The sequence below is a fragment of the Egretta garzetta genome, unplaced genomic scaffold, assembly GCF_000687185.1.
Source record: "Egretta garzetta isolate BGI_Z169 unplaced genomic scaffold, ASM68718v1 scaffold59, whole genome shotgun sequence".
Taxonomy (NCBI): Eukaryota; Metazoa; Chordata; class Aves; order Pelecaniformes; family Ardeidae; genus Egretta; species Egretta garzetta.
The window spans coordinates 1309716-1320566 of record NW_009267230.1 but is presented as its reverse complement, the minus strand read 5'-3'; the positions used below and the strand labels follow the sequence as shown (position 1 = coordinate 1320566).

Here is a 10851-nt window from a genome sequence, read left to right as displayed (position 1 = left end):
GTGGGGACAGGAGGGTCCCCTGTCACCCTGGCCATAGAGCTGTGGTCCTTGGGGAGCTGGGCTTTTAGACCGAGGTCCATCCTGCAAGTGGGGCAGGGCTGGGGCCGGTTCCACTCTGCCACTCACTTCATTTCTGTTCCTGCCCTGTGTGAGAGGTTTCTTGCCCACTGCCAGAAGGAAAGCTGGTGGGGTCACCCTGCGCTGACTTTGGGGACCCTGCTGTTCGAGTCACAGCTCACTGAGGATATCCCCCGCTCCGCCACCTTTGCAGCAAAATGGGCAGAGGAGCTCTCGATGCTCTGTTCGTCACATCTGCCCTCCCTGTAGAAATGGAGTTTAGTGAATAACATATAATTTTAATTTTACTGCTAGGGTTGCTGTTTCACTCCTGGCGGTCTCCTCCGAAGCAGATGAAGCACCCAGTCCATACACCTTCCCTCTGCTTTCCCAGCCCCTGTTCCCTCAGCAGTTTCAGGCCTTCTGAGCATGCGGAGCAGGAAAGGAAGTTCCCTCCCTGAGTTCAAGGGACCTCTGAGGGCAGAGCAGCGCATCTGCGCCGCTGGTCTTCCTCCTTGCTGTCTGCTACCAGCTGCTTGCCCTGGCACGCTTCTGCATGGCCCCACTGAGTAGCAGAGGCCAGAGATGCCTGGACCTTCCTTGTTCCTTCTGAGTGGTTCAAGGGGATAGTTATTGATCTGACTCTTGAAAGTCAATGACTCTTGACTCTTCCCGAGTCCTTTAGCTGCCCTTGCTGCTCTGGACCTGCCCACGCTTGTCCCCTGCAATTTTGGTAGGCACTATCATGTGCTCTGTGGAAATGCACAGTGCCTGGGGGCCAGGACATCTCCTGGGTGCAGAACAAGAAAACATGTCATTTGTAGGTATGTGGCCACAGATGCGAAGGAAAAGAGTAAAGCCGTATTGGTTAGAAAAGTGGTGTCCTAGACACACTACCAGTGTAGCTGTAAGCAAATTATTGGGGGCTTCCATGGCTGGAGGAATTAAGAAGTCAGGTTTGAAGCAGGACGTGTGAAGGGCAGCACTGGAGAAATCCCAAAGGGAGACATTTGTATGCTAAGAGATGGCTCATGGAGAGTGTCGCTGTGGGTTACTTGGCAGTGAGAATATTCTGTGGGAGGGTTTTTGCCTGGTGCCTCTCCATGGCACATCTCCCCCTGGGACAGCCTTTCTCCAGCGTGGGTCCCTGCATCCTGGTAACGCCATTGCATGTTTCTGGACCTTCCTTCTGTGTGCAGTGCCTGGCAGCTCTGCTTCCTGGAGCTTGTTTTCCGACCAGCTCTTTTCCTTTGTTTTTCCATTTTGCTTTTGCTCATGAGCAAGTGAGCCAGGTAAATGTAATCTCTAGAGAACTTGATTTCACAAAGTTTGAGGTTTGCTTTAAAAATTATTTCCTTTGACTGGCAAGTGTCCTTGCAAATCCTCATCCTCCCTTTCCCCCTCTCTTTCTTAGACTCGCTTGCTTGGCCTCATGAATGCCCAGCTGCCAATTAACATGTTTTCCCCCTGTTTCTGTCAGAGTCCTCAGCTGGTTGTGAATCCTGAATGAAGAGCAGCTGAGCTCACATGCCCTGTGTTTCAGTGAGCTTTTTCAGGACTGGCTGGTGGTTTGCAGTCATACTCGCCTGTGTTGTGGCCTGGACAACCCCCCAGCTCAGCAGCATGATGGTAGAACAATACTTGGATGGGAAGCCTTCAAAGGAGTCCTGTGTACTGCGAAAAGTGCATTTAGTGATTCAGCGGGAAGTGCTTTTTAGTAACGAATCCATGTCCTGGGCCAGGGCTGATGTCAACCCTGTCATTCTTCTTGTTGGAAGTGAAAAACGATGCAAAGCCCTTTATGTGAGAGCTGAGGTGATAATCCAGATCTCCTGGCCTCAGTCCATTTGGGGTAACTGCAGTCTTCCTGGGGACTGTTTCCAACCCGTCCCTGTCGGATACATCGCCATCTCTTCCTGTGCTGCAGTGCTATGTGGGTGGCAGGACTGCAGCCATGTCCAAAGCATTCCTGTCACCACTCAGGCTTGGAGCCTTTGAGCCTTCTCTGAAAAATAGTGTGGTACAGCAGGGAAATGGTGGAGGGTTTTAAATATAGGTATATTTACATATACACACAGTACACTTACTGGGGATTGTTCTGCTTGTAAGCTCCCCAAAACCACAGCCCTGCTGACTAGCTGGTACAGCTTCCAGGTGGGACCTCTCCTGGGATGCTGGTGCAGGTTGACCTGCTAGCTGTGTAGGTGCAAGTGACGTTACGTACAAACTTTCTGGGTGCCTTCATGACTGTTCGAAGGACCGGTGCAGCAGAAATCTGGTGGTGACCTGCTAGCTGTGTAGGTGCAAGTGACGTTAAGTACAAACTTTCTGGGTGCCTTCATGACTGTTCAAAGGACCGGTGCAGCAGAAATCTGGTGTCCGCAGTGCGCTCCTCCCTGCTGCCGTGGCTCTGGTCGGAGCCAAGTTGTGCTGCTGGTGGTACTGCAGGGTGATAGCCCACGCGGGAGGGCGGGCTGGGGAGCAGGGACTGCCCCTGCACAGCTTTTGCTCATCTTCTCTGCAGCCAGGGCAATGTCAGACCTAGTTTTGGGGAGGCTGACAATGTCCCAGTTTTCAGGACCTGCTGGGCACGAGTACCTAGCCCCCACACAGTGTGATCTCCAGTAGCCTGTAATTACTGCACTGGGAGCCCGGGGAGGAGTCTTAAATGTCTTTGTGATGGTGTTGGCAGGCGTCTCGGAGATTTCTATTAAGCAGTTGTAGTTTTCCCCCTTCGTTGTAGCCTGGGAAATGCTGCAGTGTTGGATTTGGCTTGGTCTGTTTGGTTGTTGGGAGCAGTGTCTCCCCACAGCAGAGTTTGGCCCTCCCTGCCCTGGCTTGGCGTCCCCGTGGGGTGGTTTAGTGGCTGGCCTGTGGGGGCTGCAGCCAGAGCCTGTTCTTGCAGATAAACCGTATGCCAGTGCACCCACTGGAGTACCAGCAAAGCGTGTGTGATGGAGCAACTTCCCACTGAAATCCAGGGAAGGGGGACAGCAGCAGTGGCGGCCTTAGCAGCCCTCTCTGGGGAACCAACCGTGCACCCACCCAGAGTCACACAGGGAACTGGGGTGATAACTGGAACCCCGGGAGGGAGGCAGGGCTGCAGCTCAGGGGTGGCCTCAGCACTGGTAAAAGATACAGCCGGATCTTCAAGGTCCTGGGGTGCTTGGGGCCTCTCACTTCTGTGCATAGGCCACTAATTTGCCTTGGATGAGCAATCACTGCCTGCCCAGTGAGCAGAAGGTCTTCTTCCATGGGTGTTTCCCAGCTGAGCTGAACATGCATCTGTGCATTTTGTCTTTCCAGATGACCCAAGAAAGCCGGAACAAGCAACCCCAAGACTACGCTGCGGGTGGTGACAGCTGAGAGCTGCCTTTCCCATCTGCTTCAGCCCTCCACCAAGGTCAGCACCCATTCAGTCATCACCAGTTTCTCTTCCTTCACCAGGGCTGTGTGAAGAAGCAGGGGAACCCTGTGCTCTCCTCCCCTTGGCCCATAGGGACAGCTCTGTAGAGTAGGTGTCACCCTGCTGAGGTGCTTGCTGGGTGCTCCTGCCTCCCACCTGGCTGGCAGTGTGGTGGAGGCAGCCTGGATGTCTGTGACCGGTGCTGTTTAGGCCATTGAACCCTGCACACAGTTGTCAGGAGCTCAAGGGCAGTGTGTTTTAAGCCCTTGGGAACTTGCAGCCTGTGCTGCTTGCTGCACTTGTACTTCTGAGTAGCAGCAGTATTGAATGGGAGTGTTTCCCAGCTGCTGGTCTCTGCTGCTTGTTGTCCTTCACCTGAACAAACAGAGCTGAGACTTCACCCAGAGCTTGTGGCAGACGTGATCCTGCTTTCTATCAGAAACAGTTGAGCTATGCCTGTATTTTCCCAGGATTTTGTAGCTCGAGGAGGCCCTTGGCCGCGGTCTGTGAGGTTTAGTGTGACAGTAAAGTGTTTCAGGAGGACTGGTAGTCTTTGTATTGCCACTGTCAGGAAACGTGAAGGTCAGGCCCTTGCTGCTCTGAGGTAACCGGCCTGTAGCAGGCTGAGATGGCTGTGGGCTTCCTGCCCCCTCGCTGTGCCTGGATGCTTGTGTGCCTGCCTGGGATCCAGCAGTGCCCACCCCACCTGCACGGTGTGCTCCCACCAGGAAGGAAGCCCTCATCAGCACTGTGCCTCTGGGCGGGCAGGCCAAGCCCTTCTCTCACCCCAGAGCTCAGGTACGATTTGGCCAGGAGAGGTTATATGGAGAAGCCTATGTTTAAGACATGTGGCTGCCAAGGCTGTGTGGCTCTTCCTCTGAAGTGTCTGCCAGGGAAGTTTGAGGCCAGTCCAAAGACAGCTGGAGATCGGGCCTGAGGCCATCTCATCCTTCAGCCTGATGCTGAAGTGGTACCCACAGCGTGCGAGGTGGGGGTAGATTTACCTGGGAAGTTGGAAGGAAGGAAGGAAGAAGTCCTTTGCTCTTGTCAGTGCTGTGTGCTGCACACTCCCAACCACACAACACAGAGGCAGCAGAGCAGCCCCTTTATCCAGCTGAGTTGTGGTAATCACTAATGTCTGCTCCATGCTGGGATCTTATATCTCTCTTAGTAATGAAAAAGAGACATGTTATGTGGCTAAGACCAGAGAAAAGGTTTGCCCTTGATTCTGCTGGAGCTGCTTGCAGATTCAAGCTCACAGCATCCTCTCAGGGTTCCCCTGCCTTTTGACAAGAGGCATTTTAACACAAGGTTCACCATGTCAGATCCACTTTTCTCACACACACACACACACACTCATTGCTGGCCAAATAGCTTGATACCTCCAGGGACAGCAAATCTCCCATATGTGTGTAATGCAGCAGCTTCTTCCATTACTTGGTCATAGCATGAACCTCTTCTCTCTGGTTTGGAGATACCCCAGGTGATATCAGTGAATTTACATTTGGGCTGAATTAACCATGTTAGTTCAGTTTAGTGCAGCTGGCAGTAATCTGGAAGGCCGGTACAACCTGCAGACCCTTGGACAGACTTGTAGTGCCTCTTTCAGGAATGGGATGGAATGCTTTGCCAGCAAACTCAAAGACTGGGCAAGGCGGAGATCATACCTTCAAGAGAAAGCGGTCCTTCAGCCTGCTCTTAGCGTGTGTGGGCTGCCATTGCCCCTTGGTCTGACCTGCTGATCTAGAAGTAGGTCTTCTTTCCACTGGAAACACCAAGAAAATGCTGCCCTCCCCTTCAAAGATGGGGCCCGGGGATCCTTGTGAGTATTGGCATTGGAGTTATGTGAGGAATCCCCTCTTTGCCCTACCATCTCTGTTGCAAGTAGGTCGGGCATTCAAAGATCCTGTTCATGGGAGTGTTGGGACAGCTGGATCCTTGTTCGGTTCTCACTGCATCCAAGAATGGAGCAGAGGATCATCTGCCGAGGCTAATTTTAGGTCTCTGAACATTGCTGATGTCCCTCTGAGCTCCTATTTGTGTGTGATCCTGCAGCTCCCTGCTAGGAGCTATGTGAGAGTCCTGTATCCCTGTGTGCGAAGGTTTTACTGGGGCATAGCGTCCCAGGGATTAGGAAGAACTTTGAATTCCTCACTTACCTAAAGTGTCTAAGCCATATCAGATGTATGTGTGGCCCTTTTTTTTAGCCCTAGCGCCAAGCACCCTTTGGACTTCGGCTTTGTGGGTGCCCATGCATTGCCTGGTAGGAAGCGGGCTGCAGCTTTCCTCTGAAAAATGCAGCATCCCTCCTGTTTGCAGTAGTTGGTTCCTGTTGTTTCAGGTGGACGCACGTGGTGCAGAAAAGAGTCTTCCACAAAGCCTCTGGGTGTGGGAATACTCCAAAGCCCACAGCTGAGTGAGATGAGAGCCCAGCTCTGGCCTTCTTTGTACAGCTGGGTGAGTGCTCGGCATTTGCCACTGCCATCCTCCAGCCCAGCACAGGGTGAGGCTTCCTGGCCTCTCCCTTCTTTGTACACCCAAGACTTTTGGCCTCTCTGCACTTTTTGGTTTCCATCTGCTCAGGTGATTTTTCATCAGCGCTGAGTTTAGTGCTGAGCTTTGCTAAGTTTCATGTTGAGGCAAGACATGGCTCCGCAGTTCTGGCCCATCTTTATTTTTAGGCCATGTAAGACATGATTGATGGTATCAGAAGGAAGTTGCGCCGTCTCCTGAGCTCCGTGACTCATCCTGGATCAGGACCGAGGCTTTGCTAGCTTCTGCTATAAGCCTCAAGTGATGTAACCGGTTGTGGTGGGCCCTACTATATCTGGGGAAGGGCAGAATGGGGAGGGAAGCAGAGCTTTTAGAAGGTTTGTTTTGTTTTGGTTTTGTTTTTTTTAATCCCTTCTGTTAAGTCATCAAATTAATGGAAAGATATTGGCAGGTATCACACCTGAGTGTGGTTCAGTAGGTTTTTTTCATTGCATCTTGCACCCGTGTAGGAGAGGTGAAAGGGAGAAGAGCCCTGCTTACAGGCTGGGTTGGGTAACTGTTTAGTAGCACATAGCAACGGGGACAACAGTTTTTTAGGACAGGAAGTGAAGCAGGATCCTGTCTCTGGTTCAAGCCACAGTGAGATTCGGTGCAGCAAAACAGAACTGGAAATGGCCTGGGACTGGAGAGCAGATACTTAAGAGATACCTGCCAGGCTGCAGCAAAATGAATCTGGGACCCCTGTTTCCATCAAATCCAGTGCTGCCACAAGGTAGAAAGAGCTCATGGGGGTTTCTCACCTGCCAGCAGCTGTGTTGGGCTGAGCAGGGGCTGCGTGTCACCACCACAGAGCAGGCAGCGTGGGACAGGCGGTAATGTTGAAGCATCCCTGCCTGTCACAGCACAACATGGATGGGCTGCAGCCGGAGAGGCCTCTCCACCCCAGGTGTGGCTGCCCGGCTCCCCGGTGTTGCGCCTTGGGACCGAGCACGGTGGGGTGTGATGCACCCGGCTCCGGCGTAGGCACCTTGCCTGTGAAGCGGGTGGGGATGATGGCTTGTGGGGTGGGCTTCCACCTCTGCCCCCTTTCCTTCCTCAGGGTGATGAACAGCCCTTTAAGAGTGTTGAGGCTTTTGGGTGTTGTGCGGTGGGTTTTATGTGTGGGGTAGTGGGGAGGGGACGGCAAGGCTTGGGGGAGCAGAGACAAAGGAGGGAGGCAGGGGGGCATGCTTGGGGGATTGCTATGGCAACTCGCTGCGGGCAGCATCACTGCAAGGCAGCACAGGGTGGAGGAGCAGCCGGGGCCGACGTGCAGCCTGCGATGCAGCCCTGTCCCAGCTGCGCTGTGGGCTCGGCACCGCTGGGCTCCTGCATTGACAATCCGGTGTCCAGGACCATTCTCCTCAGGCAGCAGCCTCAGGGTGGGTGGCCAGGGGTGTTTTGTCCATCTCCCCTCTTTCACTCCTTGCTGGGGAACGGGCAGGCAGCTCCTGTTTGTGGACCTGTTCTGTTTGAAGCCTTGAGTTGCAGAGCAGGGCCAGCCAGAAAGAAACCAATCTCCTGAACCACAGAGGAAAGCAGGTTGGAGTGGGTCCAGAGGAGGGCCACAAAAACGATCCGAGGGCTGGAGCATCTCTCCTATGAGGACAAGCTGACTCCTATAGGAAAGATGGGGACAGACATTTTAGCAGGGCCTGCTACGACAGGACAAGGGGTAATGGTTTTAAACTAAACTGGGGTAGATTTAGACTGGATATAAGGCAGAAATTCTTTACTGTGAGGGTAGTGAGACACTGGAACACGTTGCCCAGAGGGGTGGTAGATGCCCCATCCCTGGAAGCATTCGAGCTCCGGTTGGATGGGGCTCTGAGCAACCTGGTCTAGTTAGGATGTTCCTGTTCATTGCAAGGGCAGTTGGACCAGATCGCCTTTAAAGGTCCCTTCCAACCCAAACTATTCCATGATTCTGCTGGCCTTGCTCATCCTCAGTTAATCAATGTAAGTGGCTCCAGCCATGCCTGCATCTTCCAAGGATACCTGGCCCTGTCCCGTGCCATCCACGTCGCGCAGCCAGTTTACCTTGCTCTGGGGTATCTGTACTCTGATGGGGAGCAGACACTCCAGTGAGCCCTCCAATACAGAGACCATCCTTTGTGGCAGCTAGAGGAGGGGGTAAACATTTCCAAAGGTGCCTTTGGGCAAACCCCTTGCCAGATGCTGGTAGAGATCTGGCTCCTGTTGCTGAAGGAAGCAGGGAACATTGTGCCACTTGCTGCACAGAGATAACAGGTCAGGAAGCCAGCTCCAGCATGGCCATAACGTGAGCATGACCGAGACCTGACCTGTCATCCGTGGTGTGCCTAAAGCCCTGGATGCGAGCCAGGGGGAAGGGACCGGCTGGCAGCAAGAACAGCTTGCCCGTCTCATTGTGGATGGCTGTGTGAGCTGTAAACCTCTCTCATTACACTTCTCAAAGGTCATTGCTCACAGAGACCTACAGTGCCCTGCCCACAGCTCTGTGCCCAGCCCAAAACAAGGGGGGAAGGACCCTACCCCACCTTCGGAGGGGGCTCTGAGGTCAGGTGTGTGGGGTTGCTGTGGGGTGGCACCCGCTGCTGTAGTGGCAGTGACCAGAGATTGTCTGGGACCAGGATGTTCAGGCAAAACTGGAAGGGAAAGGATTCCTGTCTGTGAGCTGCTCAAATGGCCCCTGTGCTCACAAATGACCTGGTCTGTGACCACTCCTTCCAGCTCTGAACCAGGGTACAAAGCCTCAGAAATTCCCCTGAAAACCATTTCACATAGAACTGTTCGGGTTGGAACAGACCTTTAAGATCATCAAGTCCATGAACCTAACACTGCCAGTGCCACCAGCAAACCATGTCTTGAAGTACCACATCTACCCCATCCAGGGGTGAGGACTGCACCACTTCCCTGGGCAGCCTGGTCCAATGCTTGACAACCTGATGCTGTCCGGTGCTACAATTCCAGTCATCTTAAACTCCCAAATAGGCTAGACTTGCTTGTAAAATGTCCCCTGGACTCCAGAACCTAGTGTTCCCAAGGGAGAGCAAACAAGGAGGTGAAAGCTGGAACATGGAGCTTCTGGGAAAGCTGCTTACGGCAGGCAGGGGTGCGTTTCCTCCCTCCTGCTTCTGACAGGTTCCTTCCCTTTTCGGAGGGGAACAGCTTGCTGCACACTGGCAGCTGGAGCTTCCTTCCCATGGAGGAAGCTGGGACACTGGTACCTGACACTGAAGGCAATTTCAGATCAGCAGCTCGAGTGCTGCTCTTCATGTATGTGACCTTCAGCACCTGGTGCGAGAATTGGCATTACAAATACATTATGTGTGCCAATGATGGCAGAGCACAGTAAGAATCCATTGAGTCAAACCATAGTTCCCTCTGACCCTGCTTTTGCAGCCTGTTGTTTCTTATCTTTCCTCCAGGCTGAGGCCCCAAGATGTGCTATGAAATATCACGGAGTGGGTGCAGAGCCCCACAGATAAGACTCGGGGCTACGTGTGTGTGTTGGGATGTGAATTGCCAGTTTCTGGGGCAGAAGGTTTTCTTCTTTGCCAGTTGTACAGTGCCTCAGATGCCAAGATCCTTGCCCAAGGCTCAAGCTCCTGGGCACTGTGACCTGGTGAGTTATAACCATGTCGTCTGGGAAAGTGCTGCTCCCTCTTTTTATGTCTTCCCTGTTCATGCTACATATTTTTAAGCACAGCACAAAGGGCCAGAAAAGCCCAAAGGCGGTGGGGTCACATACTCAGCTCCTGATTTGGGGAGGAGTTAAGACAGGCAGTGCTGGAATAAGCATTTGCGGAGAGGCAGCCAAAAGAGATTTCCTCCTGGCTGAGCTGCGGCAGCATTGAAGTTCAGAAAGCACTCTGCAGGTTACGTGCTGCTGCGCTTTGCTGCTGCCGTCGCCTTAGGCAACTCTGGGACATGCATACCTGCTGGTAATCAGATGGGAACATCATCCTGAGTGCTGTCACTCTGAAAAAATGGCCAGTGTCCTTTTGGACATCAGGAGCAACCTCAATGCTGTGGCTGCCAAAAGAGTGCTGGAGATTTCAGCAGAGAGATGACTGATCATTGGGACCAAGAGGAGACTTTGACTCGGTGGGTGTTTCTGCCTGCATTCCCTAAATTGTGAGAAGATAGTGGTGTACAGATTGCCCTGCCTGGAAGATGCATAAAGAGTAGCTTGCAAGACCCAACTCCTTGCTCCGCTCGGTCCTGGGGGAAATGCCTGGACCCTCTGCACTGGGGTTTTCTTGCTGCCACTCAGCAGCGCTGTAGCTGTGCAGAGAGCGTATAGTGTAGAGGCGTTAGCACAGTCACTCCAGTCCTTTCTATACCAGTGTTTGCATTACTGATGAGATTAGCGTAGCTGGGCCAGTGGTGGACAAAGAGGGTAATTCTCAAGGTCCTCTCTGCTGTGGCTGCCAGCAAAATAAAGCAGTTATGGCATCAAGTAGCGGGGCTGAGCTTTGCTTTCAATTCATCTTTTAGGAGCAGCAACAGCTAAAAATATGAGTAGTTTTTGAGGAACTAGAATATTCTCAGGCTTTTTGTCTGGGTCTGGTCTGCTGACCTCTCCCCTGGGCTGCCGGTCTGCCATCTTAAGGTACTTGCAATGTTTTGCCCTGGCCATGTGATAAATCTGGATAGAAAGAACACAAAAATCGGTGGCATCAATCTGCCACCCTGAAAGTGCTCTCCTTGCAGCTGTGCCTGTTCCTTGTAACCAAAGGGCTGTTTCATGGCTTAGATTTGTTGAGGAAACAGACTCATGGCTCCTCTCTTTCTCCTGTGCAGCTATCTCCCTGGCAGCTTGGTAGGAATGATTTATTGTAGATTACAGCTCTGTTGAATTCAGTTTCCCT

General features: G+C 52.8%; 1 protein-coding gene across 7 annotated transcripts in view; it reads left to right on the top strand.

Annotated features, from left to right (window-relative positions):
• The window catches only part of FAM214B (family with sequence similarity 214 member B), a 41290-nt gene that overhangs the window by 1003 nt on the left and 29436 nt on the right, over positions 1-10851 (top strand). For 5 of the 7 annotated variants that reach the window (XM_035902702.1, XM_035902697.1, XM_035902696.1 and 2 more), the window contains exon 2: positions 3364-3460. The gene's annotated coding sequence lies outside the window, so the exon portion shown is untranslated. Of the gene's footprint in view, positions 1-1537; positions 1873-3363; positions 3461-5804; positions 5921-10851 lie in introns of all 7 variants that reach the window. The other 2 variants (XM_035902699.1, XM_035902698.1) reach the window with 2 other exon arrangements.